Below are 25452 nucleotides of genomic sequence, written 5' to 3' on the forward strand. Positions count from 1 at the left end.
GCTAGCCAGGAGTAAACATCCGGGGTTGCGGTTAGCTAGTTAGCTAGTTGTGAAGATCCAGCTGAAAATGTTCCGTTTACGGTGGGAATCCGGGGATAAAAAAAATATATATATATAGGTCCGTTATGCTCTGGTTAGAGTCGCGTTGTTCGAACTGGCGAGAGCTTTCCGAGCTAAAGGTTAGCTGATGACCGGTTAGCTGAAGACCGCTAGCAATGGTTTGTTGACTGATACCTGGTAGTTAGCTGGCTAGCTTCAGTTGAGGGGATTCGAAGTAAATATAAGTACTTTGGAGAAAAATAGCTACATTGGGTGAGGCGGGTTGCAGGAGAGTATTTAGAAGTTGAGGTTTAGCAAAATGTTTTAAAAGATATGCGAAGAAAAATATGTTAAAAAAAACTATATATACGATATATACAAGGGACACGACACGACAAGACGTCCGACTGCTACGCCATCTTGGATCCGAGATCATAACTACCTCTCCCCCCTTTTTCCTCTCTCTACCCTACTGATGTTACATTTGAAAACCCCTTGGTTAACATAGAGATTCTGGGAACATCAGAAGGTGGGGGGAAATGAACTATATTCTAGTAATCCAACCAATTGAACATATGCGGTGGTACTTAATGAATATGATGCCAGTTTGGTTGTCATCTGAGACATTCTCATCAATGATAAGATGACATAAACTCTACAGTGTAAAGTCTACACAACAGAGTTATCGGATTCACATGGAATTGTTGTTCAATTTAATGAAATTATTCTTCTAAAATGTGAGAATGGGGTTTTCATGAGTGAATTATGCCCGACTCATTGGCCTGCCAACGTGAAGAGACATAGGTTGTAAACACCTTTTCTCCCTCCACTATATAAGCCCTTGACGAAAATGTAACCTCCTGTTCCGAGGATGTGAGGACGACGGTCCGATGTCAGAATGGTTCAGATAATAACTACAGAACGAAGCCAACATCAGCGTGAGCTTTGGTTACGAATGGTATGAACTTTGAACTCTTATTCACTACAGAAGTGATACCTCCTAGCCGTTGAGTTAGCAACAGCAGCTGCAAACGAGGGTTAGGAAGGAACAGACAGAGTATCCCGTCTATCACACAACGACGTTACTACAACGTATTCAATTGACCACCAGAGACATTCTTCAAAGGACAAAGGACTCGGTTGGGCAACACGGCCTTCCATCTACCACCAACCGACAGAAGCGCAGCTCAGAGTAAATATTTATTGCATTTTCCTTTTCCAAATGGGCAGTAATTTAGAATGCATAAAATACTGTATTTACGAAAGCACAGCTTCTTCCTTTGGTCCTCAGTCTTCCCGCACTTTCACTCAAACCCAGTCCCTTTTCTTTTGTGTATCCAGCTGTCATATCTGTTCCGCCCGCTAGGGACGTTTTCCTTTATGACGTAATTTGTAATCAAGGTATGATTAATTCTGTGTATATGTAATTCTGTGTGATTAGTTAGGTATTTACTAAATAAATAATGAAACCCAATTTTGTATTGCTGATTCAACTTGTTAGCCAGGGTTCATGAAGATAACCAAGAATTTACAACTTTCAGATGAGACTGAATTAAGGTGACGATTAATATTGACTGCTATTGATGTAAAATATTACTAGGTCTTTAAGAGTTTATTCGGAAGATAACAGCTCTATAAATATTATTTTGTGGTGCCCCGACTCTCTAGTTAATTACATTTACATGATTAGCTCAATCAGGTAATATTAATTACGGATAAATTATTTTATAGAATAGCATGTCATATCACTTAATCCGGCATAGCCAAAGACACGACAAGTGTAACAAGGGGAAAAGTGTTGATGCACAACCACATTTTGAAACTCAGTGAATTCTTACAGAGTGTACTCAAGTGTAAGGATCTGAATGGAGTACAAATCTAAATGTTTCTTCACGGACGATCATAATCATTTTAGCCTGCCAGTGTCAGTAGCCCAGTATTCCATTGTCAGTTTCCCACGAGTCGAATAGAAACCCATCACATCGCCAATCACACTTTAGATGAGTGTGTGTGTGTGTATGTGTGTGTGTGTGTGTGTGTGTGTAGCAAGTGAGTGAGCGAAATAACGGAAGAGAGAAGATGAAGGGAGCCCTGAATCCTGTTATTACGGGCTGTTCTGGCAGGCAATATAACCAGACGTGATAATGACTGTACGGACAAAATGTACGACTGTTTCCTGAGAGCAAGTCAGCATGGCACTATGTTCGTTTAGAAAACACTTGATGAATTTCATATCGTAAGCATTCCATGTCATGCTATTGATGTATTGCTGATGGGGTCGTATCCATCTCTCTGCCAGCAGGATACTGCCATGTAATAGTGTGAAGAAGCTGTGGGAGAGAGGCTAAAATCAGATTGTGCTGAAGTGGTGCCCAAGGCTAAGAGAGCCACTCTCCAGGGTCAACCTATAACAGGGCTAAAACACCATCACTTTCTCTTACCTGAGAGTATAGGCCGGGTAATCGTCACTTAGCCTCTCCAAAAAAAAAAGCCCTATACATAAATCATCTAAATTATGCCTCAAATTCCTCAATGTGTTAGTGTGGTCCAAGCACAGATACACTACCAGCTGTCAACAACATTCTATCAACATTCAATCAACATTCAATACCTCACAACTGCCCTAGAAGCTGCCCTTTTCCTTGATGATTACACTGTCTCTTCACACCCTGCAGAATCTGTCCAGCCTATGACCAATCCAGACACACATTGTCCAAAACTGTGATTTAGCCATTGGATTACAGCTAATCTGGATGACTGTAGTAAACCCCCAATCCCTCGCCACCAACAGATTAGTGTTCCATTTCAAATGAACACAGTCACCTGCATTACTGTTGCACACTACTGTGCCCTAATGTCAAGGATGGAAGCAAGAATGAAATTAAAAACCCATCAGTGTGTCAGTAATACCAAGATTTGTCTGATAAACCAGGAGGACTAGGATCCATTTTGTTAGACTAAAACCTTTTGACACAAACAGTGACAAAAACTATTTGTGGCCCATAAGGGAATCAAACCCACAGGCCTGGCATTACCAGCCCCATGATCTAACCCAAAGGCCTGGTTACCAGCACTCTTATCTAGCCCACAGGCCTGGTTACCAGCACTCTGATCTAACCCACAGTCCTGGTTACCAGCACTCTGATCTAACCCACAGGCCTGGTTACCAGCACCATGATCTAACCCACAGACCTGGTTACCAGCACCATGATCTAACCCACAGGCCTGGTTACCAGCACCATGATCTAACCCACAGGCCTGGTTACCAGCACCATGATCTAACCCACAGGCCTGGCATTACGAGCACCATGATCTAACCCACAGGCCTGGCATTACCAGCACCATGATCTAACCCACAGGCCTGGTTACCAGCACTCTGATCTAACCCACAGACCTGGTTACCAGCACTCTGTACTAACCCACAGGCCTGGTTACCAGCACCATGATCTAACCCACAGGCCTGGTTACCAGCACCATGATCTAACCCACAGGCCTGGTTACCAGCACCATGATCTAACCCACAGGCCTGGTTACCAGCACCATGATCTAACCCACAGGCCTGGTTACAAGCACCATGATCTAACCCACAGGCCTGGCATTACGAGCACCATGATCTAACCCACAGGCCTGGCATTACCAGCACCATGATCTAACCCACAGGCCTGGTTACCAGCACTCTGATCTAACCCACAGACCTGGTTACCAACACCATGATCTAACCCACAGACCTGGTTACCAGCACCATGATCTAACCCACAGGCCTGGTTACCAGCACCATGATCTAACCCACAGGCCTGGTTACCAGCACCATGATCTAACCCACAGGCCTGGTTACCAGCACCATGATCTAACCCACAGTCCTGGTTACCAGCACCATGATCTAACCCACAGGCCTGGTTACCAGCACCATGATCTAACCCACAGGCCTGGTTACCAGCACCATGATCTAACCCACAGGCCTGGTTACCAGCACCATGATCTAACCCACAGGCCTGGCATTACCAGCACCATGATCTAACCCACAGGCCTGGTTACCAGCACTCTGATCTAACCCACAGACCTGGTTACCAACACCATGATCTAACCCACAGACCTGGTTACCAGCACCATGATCTAACCCACAGGCCTGGTTACCAGCACCATGATCTAATCCACAGGCCTGGTTACCAGCACCATGATCTAACCCACAGGCCTGGTTACCAGCACCATGATCTAACCCACAGGCCTGGTTACAAGCACCACGATCTAACCCACAGGCCTGGCATTACGAGCACCATGATCTAACCCACAGGCCTGGCATTACCAGCACCATGATCTAACCCACAGGCCTGGTTACCAGCACTCTGATCTAACCCACAGACCTGGTTACCAACACCATGATCTAACCCACAGACCTGGTTACCAGCACCATGATCTAACCCACAGGCCTGGTTACCAGCACCATGATCTAACCCACAGGCCTGGTTACCAGCACCATGATCTAACCCACAGGCCTGGTTACCAGCACCATGATCTAGCCCACAGTCCTGGTTACCAGCACCATGATCTAACCCACAGGCCTGGTTACCAGCACCATGATCTAACCCACAGGCCTGGTTACCAGCACCATGATCTAACCCACAGGCCTGGTTACCAGCACCATGATCTAACCCACAGGCTTGGTTACCAGCACTCTGATCTAACCCACAGGCTTGGTTACCAGCACCATGATCTAACCCACAGGCCTGGTTACCAGCACCATGATCTAACCCACAGGCCTGGTTACCAGCACCATGATCTAACCCACAGGCCTGGTTACCAGCACCCTAATCTAACCCATATGCCTGGTTACCAGCACCATGATCTAACCCATATGCCTGGTTACCAGCACCCTAATCTAACCCACATGCCTGGTTACCAGCACCATGATCTAATCCACAGTCCTGGTTACCAGCACCATGATCTAACCCACAGTCATTTAAACCACAACTAATTCAAAAAAAATGAAGAATCGGCAAGAAAGTGTAATATCAGGAGCGACAGATTGATTCGCTAGATGAAGGGAAGGGAAAGCCACAGGGCCATAAAACAACATTACAGACTGGTCTGCTTCTCCCATCCATCCTCTTTATGGACCCAGCAGCTGAACTGGTGTGTTAGAATTCTCCTCCTGTCTTCACGAGACTGGACGCCATTCAACGAACACACCACCACCACCACCATGCTTAATTCACGAGTTCAATGTCCCATTAAGTAACATGCATGTTCGGCTATACTGCAGACCCTGAAGCCTATAGGGTTTAATCTATCATTAGAAATGCAAAGCTCACAGATATCTACACTGTAATTACACTGACTGTACATGGCTATTTACATACTGTTAGACTGATAAAGCATCACTCCTTGTCTCCTCTCCTTGTCTCCTCTCCTTCATGTTGACTGAAAAACACAGGCTAAGTCAAAGGAATATCGAGAATGATCACCAATTTACTTTCACCTATCTTGTGCTTGAATGTCACTGCAGAGGAAAGGACTGGTTAAATAGATCCTCAATTATTCACAGCGTGGGGCGAGTCCAGCACAAAGCAGACACGTGTCTTCATTCAACAAAGAGAGAGATGATAGCTACTGGCTGATACTGATGTAATCGGTAATCTGTCTGTCTGTCTGCATGGTCCGTACAGAAGAGATGACACTGTCTGTCTGTCTGTCTGACTGTCTGCATGGTGCGTACAGAAGAGATGACACTGTCTGTCTGTCTGTCTGTCTGCATGGTGCGTACAGAAGAGATGACACTGTCTGTCTGTCTCTGTCTGTCTGTCTGCATGGTGCGTACAGAAGAGATGACACTGTCTGTCTGTCTGTCTGTCTGTCTGTCTGCATGGTGCGTACAGAAGAGATGACACTGTCTGTCTGACTGTCTGCATGGTGCGTACAGAAGAGATGACACTGTCTGTCTGTCTGTCTGTCTGCATGGTGCGTACAGAAGAGATGACACTGTCTGTCTGTCTGTCTGCATGGTGCGTACAGAAGAGATGACACTGTCTGTCTGTCTGTCTGTCTGTCTGTCTGTCTGCATGGTGCGTACAGAAGAGATGACACTGTCTGTCTGACTGTCTGCATGGTGCGTACAGAAGAGATGACACTGTCTGTCTGTCTGTCTGTCTGCATGGTGCGTACAGAAGAGATGACACTGTCTGTCTGACTGTCTGCATGGTGCGTACAGAAGAGATGACACTGTCTGTCTGTGTGTGTGTGTGTATGTGGTCCCCCCATGTAGGTACTGCTGTTGAGTCAGTCAGAGCAGACATGGCCCATGGTGAGGAGGAGTGGAGTAGCTCAGTATCACGTTCCAGGGATGGTTACACACACAAGCTTAGTCCCACACACACTGACTGAGGTGATGGAACACTCCTCTTCCATGCTCCAGACTTCCTTTTATTTCTCCCGGCACTCTATCTAATAAGACAGAGACTATAATTGCTTTGCTGAGCAAATGGGCTCTGGCAGCCCCTCAACACAGACCACCTTTAACGATGTCTGAAACCTCCATCAGACTTTTACAGTGGACTCAATGTGAAGAGTGGGCACAATTTGTTGGAGAGAAAGCCAATCACAGCACAGCCAGCCAAATGAGAAGTGGAACCTACAGAGGATCGTCAAAACGCCACGACGTGTGTGTCTCGACAAAGTAGGCTACCCCATCCTCTTTCTGTATTAATAAAATATCTATTAAAAAGTAAAGTCCACGAGGACTGGCACTCCTAAAAGAAAATTGTGTTTTTGTCACGAACATCCATCTAGAGTACCTATTTGCATTCATTATGTAAGCTCTCCAAGCAGCTGTACTGAAGCTGAAAAGCTTTTTGAGTTTATCTAGTCATTTAAAAGTCCACAGCTAAGGATATCAATGTTTACCCATTCACCACTAAATACACAACAGGCTACCCAGGCATCATTCTACAGACAGGGGCACATCGACAGTGGGGTTATGTCATTAGTGCTTCCCTGTACTTCTCTGTTTCTCACGCTTCCTGTTTTAACACAGCAATCCCAGCTGTTGGTGAAACCTTCAGCCCTGATGTCAGACCCAGGGGCTTGAGATTTAGTTCATCCACAAAATCCCTAAACAGTTCAAGAACTTTCACATGCTATTTGGAGAACAGCAAAAAACAAGCAAAAATGACCCCAGCCATTCCCACCTTGGCTGATGTAAGTTCCTTCACCTCAGTCCATCTACAAACACATAGCCTATTACCTATACAATTGTGATGTTGTACCCCTGAAAAGGAGGGGGAAATAGGAGAAATGATTCACTGACACGTAGCATCAGCGAAGAAACGAAAACATCTGACATTTTTACGACTGTGTTATTTGCGTGTTTGATTGGATTGTAATGTCGACCTATAGGGAAGATAGGCTGGAGATGTTCATATTGAAACATACAGTAGCTTATTTTCTTAAGGTCCTGACATGTTTATTAAGTTTGAGAACCACTGTACTAACCTCTCTCTCTGTGTCTCCTCTGCTTCCTCCTACATGCATCGCAGCTTCACCACTGAGCGCCACATCACTGTCTGTCTCAATAGCCTCAGTAGTATTATGAGATATCATTAGCGTATTTCTTGCTCCCGCTGAGGTAGGCTTTGTTTAACATTAGCTTCTTACCTCATCCTTCTAGCTGGCTACAGGGCCTTCAGAAAGTATTCATAGCCCTTGATTTATTCCACATGTTGTTCAAAATGGATAAAACAAATGTAGAATAATCTCTAACCCATCTACACACAATACCCCATAATGACATCACAATACCCCATAATGACATCACAATACCCCATAATGACATCACAATACCCCATAATGACATCACAATACCCCATAATGACATCACAATACCCCATAATGACATTCACAATACCCCCTAATGACATCACAATACCCCCTAATGACATCACAATACCCAATAATGACATCACAATACCCCATAATGACATTCACAATACCCCTAATGACATCACAATACCCCTAATGACATCACAATACCCCATAATGACATCACAATACCCCATAATGACATCACAATACCCAATAATGACATCACAATACCCAATAATGACATCACAATACCCAATAATGACATCACAATACCCCATAATGACATCACAATACCCCATAATGACATCACAATACCCAATAATGACATCACAATACCCAATAATGACATCACAATACCCAATAATGACATCACAATACCCAATAATGACATCACAATACCCCATAATGACAAAGTGAAACATGTTTTTAGACATTTTAGCACATTTATTGAAAATTAAATAAAGAAATTTCTAATTTACTTTATTCTCACCCTTTTGCTATGACACTCAAAATTTAGCTCAGGTGCATCCAATGTCCTTTGATCATCCTTGAGATGTCACGACAACTTGATTGGAGTCCACCTGTGGCCAATTCCATTGTTTGAACTTTTTTTTTTTAAACACACCTGTCTATATAAGGTCCCACAGTTGACAGTGTATGTCAGAGCAGAATCCATGAAGTATAAGGAACTGTCCGTAGTTCTCCAAGATAGACATGTGATGAGGCATATATCTGGGGAAGGGTATAAAACCATTTTTAGAGTGTTTAAAGTTTCTAAGAGCACAGTGGTCTGCATCATTGGGAAACGGAAAATATGGAACTACCCAGACTGCCTAGAGCTGTCCGTCCGACTAACTGAGCACGTGGGCAAGAATGACCTTGGTCAGGGAGTTGACCAATAACCCAATGACCACTCTGACAGAACTACAGAGTTCTTTGGCTAAAATGGGAAAACCTGCCAGAAGGACAACAGTTTCTATAGCAATTCACCAATCTGGGCTTAATGGGAGAGTGGCCAGACGGAAACCACTCCTGAGAAAAGGGCACATGACAGCACACCTGTAGTTTGCAAAAAGGCATGTGAAAGACTCTGTGGTCTGATTAGACAAACTTTTAACTCTTTAGTCTGAATGCAAAGCGCTATGTCTGGAGATAACCAGGCACAGCTCATCACCCGTCTAACACCATGGTGGTGGCAGCATCACACTATGAGGACGCTTTTCAGCGGCAGGGACTGGGAGGCTGGTAACAATAGGGGGAACAACGAACAGAGCCAAATACAGGCAAATCCATGATGAGAACCTGCTTCAGAGTGCAAACGACCTCAGACTGGGGGAGAAGATTTACGTTCCAGCAGGACAATGACCCCAAACATACAGCCAAAGCAACGCTGGAATGGCTTCAGAACAAGAATATGAAGGTCCTTGAGTGGCCCAGCCAAAGCCCAGACCTGAATCCCAATGAAAATATGTGGAAAGAGTTGAAGATTGCTATTCCCCACCACTCCCCATCTAACTTCAGCTTGAGAAAATCTGCAAGGAAGAAAATCCTCAAATCCAGATGTGCACAGCTGATACAGACAAACCCAAGACAACTCACAGCTGATACAGACAAACCCAAGACAACTCACAGCTGATACAGACAAACCCAAGACAACTCACAGCTGATACAGACAAACCCAAGACAACTCACAGCTGATACAGACAAACCCAAGACAACTCACAGCTGATCCAGACAAACAACTCACAGCTGAAGACAACTCCCAAGACAGCTGACAGCTGATACAGACAAACCCAAGACAACTCACAGCTGATACAGACAAACCCAAGACAACTCACAGCTGATCCAGACAAACCCAAGACAACCAAGACAAACCCAAGACAACTCAGCTGATCCAGACAAACCCAAGACAACTCACAGCTGCTGACAAACCCAAGACAACTCACAGCTGATACAAGACAACTCACAGCTGATACAGACAAACCCAAGACAACTCACAGCTGATCCAGACAAACCCAAGACAACTCACAGCTGATACAGACAAACCCAAGACAACTCACAGCTGATCCAGACAAACCCAAGACAACTCACAGCTGATACAGACAAACCCAAGACAACCCACAGCTGATACAGACAAACCCAAGACAACCCAAGACAGACAAACCCAAGACAACTCACAGCTGATCCAGACAAACCCAAGACAACTCACAGCTGATCCAGACAAACCCAAGACAACTCACAGCTGATCCAGACAAACCCAAGACAACCCACAGCTGATACAGACAAACCCAAGACAACTCACAGCTGATACAGACAAACCCAAGACAACTCACAGCTGATACAGACAAACCCAAGACAACTCACAGCTGATACAGACAAACCCAAGACAACTCACAGCTGATACAGACAAACCCAAGACAACTCACAGCTGATACAGACATACCCAAGACAACTCACAGCTGTAGTCACCACCAAAGGTGCTTCTACAAAATATTGACTCAGGGGTGTGAATACCTATGTAAATGAGATATTTCTGTATTTCTTGTACAAACATTCATAAAAATAGTGTCGATGGGTAAGAATAAATACATATTTAATCCATTTAGAATTCAGGCTGTAACACAACAAAATGTGGAATAAACCAAGGGGTATGAATACTTTCTGAAGGCCCTGTAAGTAATACTAGCCAGAGCCCATCAACATTACTGCAATAGGAGTCTCTGCCTGCAGATAGCCACCTGACTGACTGACTGACTGACATATCTAGAAGCTACTATTTACCAGCTGTGCAGTCATTCTCCAAAAGCCAGGTTTGGTTTGTTTGGGGGATGTCTGTAGACACGGCAGGAATCCCAGGACGGTTTTAAAATGGTCTTTTGTCCACCATCTCGCAAACACACTGTCAGCCCCATCTCAAGTTGCTTAATGCAAGCTGGGGCAGTTTGTTTCACAGCTCAGACTCTCGACCTGTGCGGAGAGAGGGCGGAGCTAGCCAGCTGAGAGGGTGGTGAACGTGCTGCTAAAAAGGCCAATCCGGGGGACACAGCCAAACATAATGAACAAACCCCTGTTCATGTTTCCACTCGTTTGTAAAGAGGCAGGAGCTATTAGAACTCAGTCAGATCGATAATAGAAGGGTTCTAAGCATTGATCAATGCTTGGAGCAATATGTACATGTTGACCTGTCATTTGTTTTCTTTATTGTGTACAAAATATATATTTTTAATGTTATATATTTTTTCAAATTAGAAAAGAAAGTACATCGGTCCGGACCTTGGTGTCCTCATATGTAGCAACGGCCATGGTCAGACCTCCAGTGTGAATGACAAGTCAAAAGACCCCAAGATCAATGAGCAAGTCAGGCTACTTAAATCCTACCCTGTTATGCATCATCATTGAGACCGCTGACACCAATTGTTCGCTTGACTTGGAACAATAATCTTTCAGTCAATGATATAAAAGCCCAGAGACAGCAGAAGGAACAATATCGACTCAGGAGATGAGCTTTTCATCATGGCCGAGTACATCAATAGAGGAGAAGAGCTTTTCATCATGGCCGAGTACATCAATAGAGGAGAAGAGCTTTTCATCATGGCCGAGTACATCAATAGAGGAGAAGAGCTTTTCATCATGGCCGAGTACATCAATAGAGGAGAAGAGCTTTTCATCATGGCCGAGTACATCAATAGAAGAGAAGAGCTTTTCATCATGGCCGAGTACATCAATAGAGGAGAAGAGCTTTTCATCATGGCCGAGTACATCAATAGAGGAGAAGAGCTTTTCATCATGGCCGAGTACATCAATAGAGGAGAAGAGCTTTTCATCATGGCCGAGTACATCAAAAGAGGAGAAGAGCTTTTCATCACGGCCGAGTACATCAATAGAGGAGAAGAGCTTTTCATCATGGCCGAGTACATCAATAGAGGAGAAGAGCTTTTCATCATGGCCGAGTACATCACTAGAGGAGATGAGCTTTTCATCATGGCCGAGTACATCAATAGAGGAGAAGAGCTTTTCATCATGGCCGAGTACATCAATAGAGGAGAAGAGCTTTTCAATCATGGCCGAGTACATCAATAGAGGAGAAGAGCTTTTCATCATGGCCGAGTACATCACTAGAGGAGAAGAGCTTTTCATCATGGCCGAGTACATCACTAGAGGAGAAGAGCTTTTCATCATGGCCGAGTACATCAATAGAGGAGAAGAGCTTTTCATCATGGCCGAGTACATCAATAGAGGAGAAGAGCTTTTCATCATGGCCGAGTACATCAATAGAGGAGAAGAGCTTTTCATCATGGCCGAGTACATCAATAGAGGAGAAGAGCTTTTCATCATGGCCGAGTACATCACTAGAGGAGAAGAGCTTTTCATCATGGCCGAGTACATCAATAGAGGAGAAGAGCTTTTCATCATGGCCGAGTACATCAATAGAGGAGAAGAGCTTTTCATCATGGCCGAGTACATCAATAGAGGAGAAGAGCTTTTCAATCATGGCCGAGTACATCACTAGAGGAGAAGAGCTTTTCATCATGGCCGAGTACATCAATAGAAGAGAAGAGCTTTTCATCATGGCCGAGTACATCAATAGAGGAGAAGAGCTTTTCATCATGGCCGAGTACATCAATAGAGGAGAAGAGCTTTTCATCATGGCCGAGTACATCAATAGAGGAGAAGAGCTTTTCATCATGGCCGAGTACATCAATAGAGGAGAAGAGCTTTTCATCATGGCCGAGTACATCACTAGAGGAGAAGAGCTTTTCATCATGGCCGAGTACATCAATAGAGGAGAAGAGCTTTTCATCATGGCCGAGTACATCACTAGAAGAGAAGAGCTTTTCATCATGGCCGAGTACATCACTAGAGGAGAAGAGCTTTTCAATCATGGCCGAGTACATCAATAGAGGAGAAGAGCTTTTCATCATGGCCGAGTACATCACTAGAGGAGAAGAGCTTTTCAATCATGGCCGAGTACATCAATAGAAGAGAAGAGCTTTTCATCATGGCCGAGTACATCACTAGAGGAGAAGAGCTTTTCATCATGGCCGAGTACATCAATAGAAGAGAAGAGCTTTTCATCATGGCCGAGTACATCAAAAGAGGAGAAGAGCTTTTCATCATGGCCGAGTACATCAATAGAGGAGAAGAGCTTTTCATCATGGCCGAGTACATCACTAGAGGAGAAGAGCTTTTCATCATGGCCGAGTACATCAATAGAAGAGAAGAGCTTTTCATCATGGCCGAGTACATCAATAGAGGAGAAGAGCTTTTCATCATGGCCGAGTACATCAAAAGAGGAGAAGAGCTTTTCATCATGGCCGAGTACATCAAAAGAGGAGAAGAGCTTTTCATCATGGCCGAGTACATCAATAGAGGAGAAGAGCTTTTCATCATGGCTGAGTACATCACTAGAGGAGAAGAGCTTTTCATCATGGCCGAGTACATCAATAGAGGAGAAGAGCTTTTCAATCATGGCCGAGTACATCAATAGAGGAGAAGAGCTTTTCATCATGGCCGAGTACATCAAAAGAGGAGAAGAGCTTTTCATCATGGCCGAGTACATCACTAGAGGAGAAGAGCTTTTCATCATGGCCGAGTACATCACTAGAGGAGAAGAGCTTTTCATCATGGCCGAGTACATCAATAGAGGAGAAGAGCTTTTCATCATGGCCGAGTACATCAATAAAAGAGGTTTTGAGGTCCAAACACGGCAGACACGGTCAATGAACAAACAAATCATTATTACTGTTACAGTCAATGTGCAACACTCATCACACAGTGTATGATAAGGACCTCCACTGAGTCAGCTGAGAGCACCTACCCACTGGGCACATTTGTCAGTTCAATGTTCACTTTTGATAAAGATTTGACTTAAAACTGAGTCAAATTATTGTTGCTCTTTGGTTTGATGCTGGTGGGGTGGAAAAAGGTCTGTTGATGAGCATTTCGTTTTCCATTAGTAGCCGAAATGTGTAAAACATGAACCCCTCCCTCCGCAACTGGATACTGACTACCTGACGGGTTGCCCCCAGGTGAGGGTAGGCAACAACACATCCGCCACGCTGACCCTCAACACGGGGGCCCCTCAGGGGTGCGTGCTTAGTCCCCTCATGTACTCCCTGCTCACTCACGACTGCACGGCGCACACGACTCCAACACCATCACTACGTTTGTTGACTACTCAACGGTGGTTGGCCTGATCACCGACGACAATGAGACAGCCTATAGGGAGGAGGCCAGAGACCTGGCAGTGTGGTGCCAGGACAACAACCTCTCCCACGATGTCAGCAAAACAAAGGAGCTGATCGTGGACTACAGGAAAAGGAGGGCCGAGCACACCCCTTCCACATCGACTGGGGTGTAGTGGAACGGGTCGAGAACTTCCAGTAAGGAGTTATCATGGTTCACACACATGGACCATGATATTATAGGATCTCTATACCAGCCAGTGTCAGAGGAAGGCCCCTTAAAATTGTCAGACTCCAGCCAACCAAGTTGTAGACTGTTCTCTCTGCTTCTGCACAGGAAGTGGCACCGATGCACCAAGTCCAGAACCAACCTAATAATTAGTTAAATAGTTAACCAAATAGCTACCAGGACTATCTGCATTGACATTTTTTACACAAATTATTTTGACTCATCACATACGCTGCTGATACTGTTTATTATCTATCCTGTTGCCTAGTAACCTTTTCCCCTTCCTACAGTATATGTACATATCTACCTCAATTACCTCGTACCCCTGCACATCGACTCGGTACTGGTACCACGTGTATATAACCAATTTATTGTTACTCATTTTGTATTTATTCTTTGTTATTATTTTCCTATTCATCTCTCTGCGTTGTGGGGAAGGGCCCATCAGTAAGCATTTCACTGTTAGTCTACACCTGTTGTTTACGTAGACAGGTCCCCCTAAACATGTCATTTTATCCAAAATGATCACAAAGGCTAAACTGATACTATATCAGCACTCTTACTCTGAGACCCTTTGTGAATATGGCCCTTACCTCTATTCATTGCAGTTTCGTTCACCTTTTTAAATGGACTCATCAATGCAACATGCATATAGCCCCGAGTCCAGGGTGAGAGGAAGTCGACTTTCAGTGTACAATAGTCACTAGTAGGTCTATGATTCGTTGAGTAGACAAGTGTATTGTGAATGGAATCCACTTCTGATCTTGTCTAGTGTGAGATGTGGCAGATTTTATAATATCAAACAACACGTGGAGGCCTTCTCTGGGTGCTGCTGGTGCCGACTGTCATCATTTCTGAGTGTTAGTGTGTGTGTCTGTGTGTGTGTGTGTGTGTGTGTGTGTGTGTGTGTGTGTGTGTGTGTGTGTGTGTGTGTGTGTGTGTGTGTGTGTGTGTGCGTGCGTGTTTTGAAAGCTAAGATGACAGGAGAGATGAGGGAGTTGGTTTGTGCATAGCCTTGCTGGTTCTTCTAACTTTGATGAGGGAGAGCGCAGTGCAATCTGAGATTTTATGTTACAATCTTAAAAAGGAAATATAACTATTTCATCAGTGTATAACGATCTTGCACTCAGAAGCTCAGGTTACCATACAGTATATTACTTTACCAAAAGTAATCATTTGAGTACAGAAGTCCTTGCACCAGAGTTGAATTACAAAGAATACAGGCACAAAAGCCCTGACAACCTTAACAGCGGATGTTTTCTCCCAATCTACAAGGCAGGGAGCAGGAACACTGGAATAGGCCTAGCCAGGGTATACCAGTGTAATATTTACATCATGCTGAACCGGCACTTTGACAGCACTTGAGCATTCAGAATCATCCCATAGGTTTTGCTACATTAAAATTGTCTGTTCAGTCATTCAAGTTATGGAGCGCTTTATGACTTACTGCTGGGAAAGAAGACTAAGTCTGATTTATACCTGCAGATAAATAAGGATTACAGGAAAACACTGTTCTGGGAGAAAGAGAGAGAGAAAGAGAAAGAGAGAGAGAGAGAGAGAGAGATGGTAGGGAACAAGTTCCAGGGAAATTTCCAAGAGAGAGAGAGAGAGAGAGCGAGAGAGATGGTAGGGAATAAGTTACAGGAAACTGGAGAGAGAGAGAGAGAGAGAGAGAGAGAGAGAGAGAGAGAGAAGAGAGAGAGATGATAGGGAACAGAGAGAGACAGAGAGAGAGGGAAATATTGGAGAAAGAGAGAGAGAGATGGGAGGGAGGGAACAAGTTACAGGGTAATATTGCCGAGAGCGAGAGAGAGAGAGAGAGAGAGAGAGAGAGAGAGAGAGAGAGAGACAGACAGAGAGAGCGAGAGAGAGACAGAGAGACAGAGAGAGAGAGAGAGACAGAGAGAGAGAGATGGTTGTGCAGTTGTACCCTACAGTATATCCCACCATTTGTTGACAGGTGACAAGGGCAGACTCCTCAACCAGGTAGTTCATTTTGTGAGTAAATGTAGGAAGTATGTATTTGTACTTACCATGACAGGTCATATACAGCATATCCAGATTCCATCCACAATTCCATTCAGGTTGGTCCGGAGTGATGTGGGGGAGAAAATGGCATAACAACTCAGTAGTCTAACACTCAAAGTGTAACATGTCATAACATGCCAACAACATAACCCAGAGATCAAATATACCAGTAGAATATTTTGTCAAACAGTTATAATTTAGTCTACGTCAATATTTGTACAGCAGTGGTTATTCCAAGCTGCAACCAGAACACCAATGTTTTTGATAGTGTACACAACAATCATGGCATGTCAACATTCTTGCCTGCGCAGAGACTAATATTCTAATCTAATATTTTCTCTACAGTCTACAGCCAAAGACCATTGTGCTGTGGCTGATATTAAAGTGATACTTCAGTATTTTAGCAATGAGGCCCTTTATCTACTTCCCCAGAGTCAGCTGAACTTGTGGATACACATTTTATGTCTCTGTGCCCATTACGAAGGAAGTTAGAGGTAGTTTCGTAAACCAACGCTAACTAGCATTAGCACTATGCCTGGATGGGTAGCCTAGTGGTTAGAGCATTGGACCAGAAACGCTCTGGATCGAATCACCGAGCTAACAAGGTAAAAATCTGTCGTGCTGCCCCTGAACAAGCAGTTAACCCACTGTTCCCTGGGTGACGCAAGACGTGGATGTGGATTAAGGCAGCCCCCCGAACCTCTCTGATTCAGAGGGGTTGGGTTAACTGCGGAAGACACATTTCAGTTCAAGGCATTCAGTTGTACAACTGACGAGGTATCCCCCTCTCCCCTTTCTAAACATAGATGTCTATGTTTGGGCCAAATCAAGGCTGGACAGGACCAGAAAAAGACTGCTAGAAAAGACTGCTAGTCTGGGCAGGACCAAAAAAAGACTGCTAGTCTGGGCAGGACCAAAAAAAGACTGCTGGTCTGGGCAGGACCAAAAAAAGACTGCTGGTCTGGGCAGGACCAAAAAAGACTGCTAGTCTGGGCAGGACCAAAAAAGACTGCTAGTCTGGGCAGGACCAAAAAAGACTGCTAGTCTGGGCAGGACCAAAAAAGACTGCTAGTCTGGGCAGGACCAAAAAGACTGCTAGAAAAGACTGCTAGTCTGGGCAGGACCAAAAAAAGACTGCTAGTCTGGGCAGGACCAAAAAAAGACTGCTAGTCTGGACTGGACCAAAAAAAGACTGCTAGTCTGGGCAGGACCAAAAAAGACTGCCAAAAGACCATCTGTCTGGGGTGTAGCCTACCACGTCGGCCTGCAATGGAATGTTATGAATGCCCATCCATGTGGTAGGACCACCGTTTGTAAAACAGGCTGTTGCATTGGCTTAATTAATTAGTCCTAATTCCTGTGACTTAATTAATTTGGCTATTTAAGCTCTGAATATCAGCTACCCAACTTTAGCCGATTTGCAACGGGAAATGCAGAAGTTCATTCTTCTTCGCTATGATCAGCTCATTTTGACAGATACAAACTTGAAACCACTGATCATGACAATTTAGCCGATGGGGTGAAACTCCTGGACAGCAGTTGTGAGTAGCCTGATTATCCATTCCATATGGTCCTATTTAGTTTGACCGGTCCTGTTTAGAGGATATGTTATTTGTTAACATGTCAGCACATTTTTTTATTTGATTGGTACCAGCAGCATACCACCCTGCATACTACTGCTGGCTTGCTTCTGAAGCTAAGCAGGGTTGGTCCTGGTCAGTTCCTGGATGGGAGACCAGATGCTGCTGGAAGTGGTGTTGGAGGGCCAGTAGGAGGCACTCTTTCCTCTGGTCTAAAAGAATATCCCAATCCCCCAGGGCAGTGATTGGGGACACTGCCCTGTGTAGGGTGCTGTCTTTCAGATGGGATGTTAAACAGGTGTCCTGACTCTCTGCGGTCATTAAAGATCCCATGGCACTTATTGTAAGAGTAGTGGTGTTAACCCCAGTGTCCTGGCTAAATTCCCAACCCTCAAACCATCACAGTCACCTAATAATCCCAGTTTACAATTGGCTCATTCATCCCTCTCCCCTGTAATTATTCCCCAGGTTGTTGCTGTAAATGAGAATGTGTTTTCAGTCAACTTACCTGGTAAAAAAAGTAGGTTAGTTAGGCTAATTGATTGTAGAAACATGCATGATGTAAAATAAGGGACTGTCTCATTACATTGTCATACATGTTATCTCCAGCATGTAGGCTACAGGAAAGGCCACATGCTCTTTCTACCATATACTCTCTGCTACATGATTTATGTTAGATTATTTTGGGGACAGAACGTTGGTGGAGGGCTGCAGCGATAGGTCTCTCCAACAGCACCCTGGAGAGGAGCGCTGGGAATGGACACTAAATATTTTGGACAAAGTGAGCACTGCTTATCACAGGGAGGCATCAGCGCTCACTTTAAAAAAAGCCCATATGCCACTGGTTGAGAGACATTGTCATTGTTTTTGGGCAGAATTATGTGGAGTTTTGTTGTGTTGTTGGTGTGTCTTGGTCAGTTTAGCTGCGCTGCAGAGGTCTATATCGGTCCGCTAATGCCATTGTTACAATACCTTTGGATTCCTCATGCCTAACTCATTGTTGGACAAGTTTAGTACAAATCGGATGTTGGGTACGAGATTTATTGAGTATTATATGAATCCTATACATTAAAATGGCCAATTTGGGTGCAAACAATTAGCTTAATTTCTCAGCAAAATAATGTTGCAGGAATGCTATCGTATCTTTCTCTAATAACAGAAAGAATTTCAGAACAGCCTGTGATGGTGGGTGTCGAAATCCTGTTGTGCTTTTTGAAGTGGAACGACCCAGTAGCCAGTCTATTCTCAAGGCATTAAAGCAAATTATCTGCGACGTTACGCACAGAATACTTTGTATAACCAGCTGTTGACGTCATGGAGAAAGGACACGGTCAAATACAGTAGCATATAAATACAATTATCAGTCAAGAGAAAAAATGGCATTTTCCTCGCGTACGGATGTGGGATATTGTTTTATCAACAAGTCATTTTAGCAAATAACGAAATCCGCAATAGGCAATACAGTTACCTCGAAAATGGTTTGACTACTTCTAAAATAAAACTGCAACAAAGTACACTTTTAAAACAACCGTCGATCTTCACAGTAAAAACACTACTGTGCAGTGACCAAAACAAAACCGAACAGATGTTACTCTCATTCATGCACTGAAGTCCGTCCCGAATAAAACAAGTATAGGGACACTTCATTTGTAAAGATATGTTTACCTGATTCCTTTAGATGTACTGTCCTTTCCAGCCCTCTGATACGATCCTCTAAGATAAATAGCGTTATTTCTGAAACGTCTGGTTGGCGGGACGACGTAAATCCAGTCCAGGACAGCGTAGAGCGCCTCTCACACCTGCACAACAGTCCTCTCGCTGTCCACTAACAGTCGACGCTACAACCGAACCCATCGCTCCTCACAGACACGCCCCTATATTGCGCAATTGGTCATCTTCCACACAAGCCATTCCCAGCAAGAGAAGTCACACCCATTCTGGGCAAAGCCTCTTTCCATAACGGGATAGGTCAATCCTCATAGGTCAATGTTACTGTCAGTTAAAATATTAATCACATCTGTGGGCTGGCTGTTGGCTCTCCAATACAGTGGCTTTTATTGAGTGAGATAAATGCTGCTACTGTCCCTCTGAGCTAGCCTAATGCTGCTACTGTCCCTCTGAGCTAGCCTAATGGTGCTACTGTCCCTCTGAGCTAGCCTAATGGTGCTACTGTCCCTCTGAGCTAGCCTAATGCTGCTACTGTCCCTCTGAGCTAGCCTAATGCTGCTACTGTCCCTCTGAGCTAGCCTAATGCTGATACTGTCCCTCTGAGCTAGCCTAATGCTGATACTGTCCCTCTGAGTTAGCCTAATGATGCTACTGTCCCTCTGAGCTAGCCTAATGCTGATACTGTCCCTCTGAGCTAGCCTAATGCTGCTACTGTCCCTCTGAGCTAGCCTAATGCTGCTACTGTCCCTCTGAGCTAGCCTAATGCTGCTACTGTCCCTCTGAGCTAGCCTAATGCTGATACTGTCCCTCTGAGCTAGCCTAATGCTGCTACTGTCCCTCTGAGCTAGCCTACTGTAGTCAGAAAAATGTCACTGCTGCTTCTTTCTGCCTAATGCAATGGCTGGAAGGATAGTCTCTGTAATGGCTATTATAATGGGGGTGCATGCACCAATGAATAACTAACCCAAGATAGTAGGCCAGCTGGTTTATTGCATGGCAAATGTCTATTTCAGTCTCTATCTCTGATTGTATAGTCTTCCAATGGGACATAATCAGATTAGACCCTATCTCCGAATGTCAATCATCATTGGAGAAGGCACACAGAAGTACTGATTTCTGATGAGTTTACGGCTTGATTTTCAGCCACTGATTTAGAGGGAAATTCAGAGGCAAAATTCTGGGAGTTGATAAAAAATATGTTTAGGCTATTAACAGACCAACTTGCTCTGGGTATGATAATATATTGGCCATATACCACAAACTCCCGAGGTGCCTTATTGCTATTATAAACTGGTTACCAATATTACCACGGCTGTCAGCCAATCAGCATTCAGGGCTCGAACCACCCAGTTAATAATTCCCTTTAGACAATTAGAATGTGATGAGAATTACAAAGGCTGTCACCAGGACACATACTGTCAGTAGGCTACATCTTCTTAGTACACCTCAGACCACACTCATCTTTACCCGCATCCCTTTGAAGGGTGTGTTCCAACTTTCGTATGAATTATTGAAAGTAAATCTGTCACCTGGAATAAATTGATGCCTCTCGGCCCCCTCCCACAGCACAGATGTGGTCTGCAAAAGACAAGAGAGAGATTTAATCTCTCGAAGTACAAAACTTCTCCCGTCATGTGGGGCCTAGATACAATGTGATGCAACTTTATTAATCCAATGAAACAGTGATGTGATCTCTGGAAAGTAATTATTTATATGACGGATCACTACAGTAGCCATATAGCCTGACCTGAAATGTCAGTCCAGTATACTCTTTTATTAGGACGTACCACAAGGAGTTCTGGTATATAAATGGCTGTAGTATGACAAATGAAATCAGTGTTGTAACAGAAGATAGATTCAGCCGGTATAAATCATTGGAGCACATTATGCTTCACTGCCATTGCGTCTTACAGACTCGCACTATGGTGTGAAGTGGAATACTGGCTTCATGTGGCTACGATTGGAAGTGCAACTGCAAACAACTTTTCACACAGACAATTCTGATGTATATTTATGAATTATATACATGTGGCCTCCTATAGAACAAAAGACAGCTCTTCAATAACATTGACACCACTTTAATAGATCATTAAGCAGCATACCATCCTGCATCCCACTGCTGGCTTGCCTCTAAAGCTAAGCATGGTTGGTCCTGGATGGGAGACCAGATGCTGCTGAAAGTGGTGTTGGAAGGCCAGTAGGTGGCACTGTTTCCTCTGATAATTATTATTTTTATCCCAAGGCAGTGATTGGGGACATTACCCTGTGTAAGTTGCTATCTTTCAGATGGGACTTTAAACAGGTGTCCTGACTCTCTGTGGTCACTAAAGATCCCATGGCACTTATTGTAAGAGTAGTGGTGTTAACCCCGGGGTCCTGGCTAAATTCACAATCTGGCCCTCATACCATCATTGCCACCTAATCGTCCCCAGCTTCCAATTGGTTCATTCCTCTGCCCTGTAACTATTCCCCAGGTTGCTGGTGTAAATGACAAAGTGTTCTTAGTCAACTTACCTGGTAAAATAAGGGATATAAAGAGACATTAAAGGCCTGTGGTGGTTAGTCTTTCACAATGAAAGCATATCACAAGAAAATACCAGTCAAGTTGAGGAAAGAAAGTAAAGGAAAAATAAAGATGTCTTACAAGTGCGGAGAACAAGTATTTGATACACTTCTGGTTTTGCAGGTTGTCCTACTTACAAAGCATGTAGAGGTCTGTCAATTTTATCACAGGTACACTTCAACGGTGAGAGACGGAATCTAAAACAAAAATCCAGAAAATCACATTGTATGATTTTTAAGTAATTGATTCGCATTTTATTGCACGACATAAGTATTGGATCACCTACCAACCAGTAAGAATTCCGGCTCTCACAGAGCTGTTCGTTTTTCTTTAAGAATCCCTCCTGTTCTCCACTCATTACCTGTATTAACTGCACCTGTTTGAACTCGTTACCTGTATAAAAGACACCTGTTCACACACTCAATCAAACAGACTCCAACCTCTCCACAATGGCCAAGACCAGAGAGCTGTGTAAAGACATCAGGGATAAAATTGTATACCTGCACAAGGCTCGGATGGGCTACAGGAAAATAGGCAAACAGCTTGGTGAGAAGGCAACAACTGTTGGCGCAATATTAGAAAATGGAAGAAGTTCAAGATGACGGTCAATCACCCTCTGTCTGGGGCTCCATGCAGATCTCACCTCGTGGGGCATCAATGATCATGAGGAAGGTGAGGGATCAGCCCAGAACTATACGGCAGGACCTGGCCAATGACCATCTGGATGATCCAGAGGAGGAATGGGAGAAGGTCATGTGGTCTGATGAGACAAAAATAGAGCTTTTTGGTCTAAACTCCACTCGCCGTGTTTGGAGGGAGAAGAAGGATTAGTACAACCCCAAGAACACCATCCCAACCGTGAAGCATGGAGGTGGAAACATCATTCTTTGGGGATGCTATTCTGCAAAGGGGACAGGACGACTGCACCATATTGAGGGGAGGATGGATGGGGCCATGTATCGCGAGATCTTGGCCAACAACCTCCTTCCCTCAGTAAGAGCATTGAAGATGGGTCGTGGCTGGGTCTTCCAGCATGACAATGACCCAAAACACACAGCCAGGGCAACTAAGGAGTGGCTCCCTAAGAAGCATCTCAAGGACCTGGAGTGGCCTAGCCAGTCTCCAGACCTGAACCCAATAGAAAATCTTTGGAGGGAGCTGAAAGTCTGTATTGCCCAGCGACAGCCCCGAAACCTGAAGGATCTGGAGAAGGTCTGTATGGAGGAGTGGGCCAAAATCCCTGCTGCAGTGTGTGCAAACCTGGTCAAGAACTACAGGAAACATATGATCTCTGTAATTGCAAGGTTTCTGTACCAAATATTAAGTTCTGCTTTTCTGATGTATCAAATAATTATGTCATGCAATAAAACATAAATGAATTACTTAAAAATCATACAATGTGATTTTCTGGATTTTTGTTTTAGATTCCGTCTCTCACAGTTGAAGTGTACCTATGATAAAAATTACAGACCTCTACATGCTTTGTAAATAGGAAAACCTGCAAAATCGTCAGTGTATCAAATACTTGTTCTCCCCACTGTATTTATCATTATAAACTGTGTGGTTCGAGCCCTGAATGCTGATTGGCTGACAGCCGTGGTATATCAGACCATATACCACGGGTATGACAAAACATGTTTTACTGCTCTAATTACATTGGTAATCCGTTTATAATAGCAATAAGGCACCTCGGGGGTTTGTGGTATATGACCAATATACCATACCTCCTTCAGGTCTTATTTCTTAAGCAAAGTATAGCTTCAATAGTCTTCCCCGTCTCTCTGTATTATTCATTCAAATATAAACCCCTTTATGTCTCATCACTGGCTTTTATTCCCAGTTCAGTTTCTCCAATCAGGTTGCACAGAGAGTGAGGCAGCACATACGCAGCGCTGCCAGGTTCTTTGTCCTGGTCAAAGTGTGGTGTTATACCCATTACAATGCAAAGCTGTTCTCTGAGAAACAGCCAATGTGGTGCACTGCTGGAGGAGACCTGCTCAGTGGATAGTGATAGCATCGTGCAGTGGGGAAAATCACCATGAATAAAACATGATTTGTTATTAGTGTGGCTTCTCTTACTATTTTTGTCAAAGTGAGTCAGACAAAGCAATAGCTCTTTTGTGAAACTAGGAGAAAATCCAAACACAGGTGTGGCTGAAAGTGTTAGGTAGTATCAACGTTCAAGTTTAAAATGAAACTGTGGCTGTTCTGTCAAAATAAGAGGAATTGAGCTAAGTATTTAGATCTGGGAGGTCTTTCTCTGCTGTGGAGCGACCAGCACATCGGGTCTGTATTCACAAAGTATCTAAGAGTAGTGTCGCTGATCTAGGATCAGGTACTCACTGTCCATTTTAATATAATTCATTATGATCTAAAACAGAACACTGATCCTAGATCAGCACTCATACTCTGAAATGTTTTCTGAATACTGACTCTGGTTGGGTTTGTTAGCGGAACAGACATTGACAGGCAACAGGGCAAAAACGTTTACACTTCTTTCATGACTGCCATTTATCCCAACAAGAGCCCCAACAGAACCCAGGTTCAAGAAGGGCAGATTGTGGCTGCTGACATTTCACCAAAATGTCATTGAACAACAATAAAAGTCCCACTATGAGTAGCTGAGACTCATGACACAATCATGTATATTAACCTTAGAGAGGATCCAGCCACAGAGAGACTCCTTACAGAAAGGACATTACTTATTACAGACAGGTTTGCCATGTCCGCGGAAATACCGTGAAATTTGGATACTTTAAAAACGATGTCACATCCACGTGAAATATCAGAGAGCTTTGTAAGGGCTAGATACTAGTATCCACTGGGCATCTGTTTGTTGAGTCAATTTGTATCGAAAGGGGAAAATCTAATCCCTTGTGCTACATTCCCGTTCGGGACTCATTTAGACTCAGTCATTATAAAAGAAGCTAGGATTAGCTGGTTAACGTGACAGAGCTTCAGACATCAGATATACAGGAAATGGTACATGGACATGTAGGCTGGTAAAATAACTCAGTGTGGAAGAAAGTGTGGTGATCCTGCCCCCCTGTGGTCAACACACACACAAATACGGTCCCTGTCTGTGCTGAGTGTGGTTTGAAGTTACCCCCACGAATGATTAAGGTTAGGATTGGGTGAGGAGAAGCTGAAACTTCCCCCAGGAGCGCATGGCTGCAGTGCACATTTGTGACACGATCACAACAGCTGATCACAACAGCTGAAACAGGCGAGGCCACTAGAACAGGCTCTTTATGTGTCATGATGTCTTCACTGGTGCAGTTGATTGGACTTGTTAGGAGAAATTCT

At 44.1% G+C, this 25452-nt stretch overlaps 1 protein-coding gene across 1 annotated transcript in view; it reads right to left on the reverse strand.

Moving 5' to 3' along the window:
• The window catches only part of LOC112215320 (band 4.1-like protein 3), a 120317-nt gene extending 103314 nt beyond the window's left edge, over positions 1-17003 (reverse strand). Inside the window, exon 1 of the mRNA XM_042298770.1 lies at positions 16341-17003. The gene's annotated coding sequence lies outside the window, so the exon portion shown is untranslated. The remainder of the gene's footprint in view (positions 1-16340) is intronic.
• Positions 17004-25452: the final 8449 nt, after the last annotated feature.

This window comes from Oncorhynchus tshawytscha, linkage group LG16, assembly GCF_018296145.1.
Source record: "Oncorhynchus tshawytscha isolate Ot180627B linkage group LG16, Otsh_v2.0, whole genome shotgun sequence".
Lineage (NCBI taxonomy): Eukaryota > Metazoa > Chordata > Actinopteri > Salmoniformes > Salmonidae > Oncorhynchus > Oncorhynchus tshawytscha.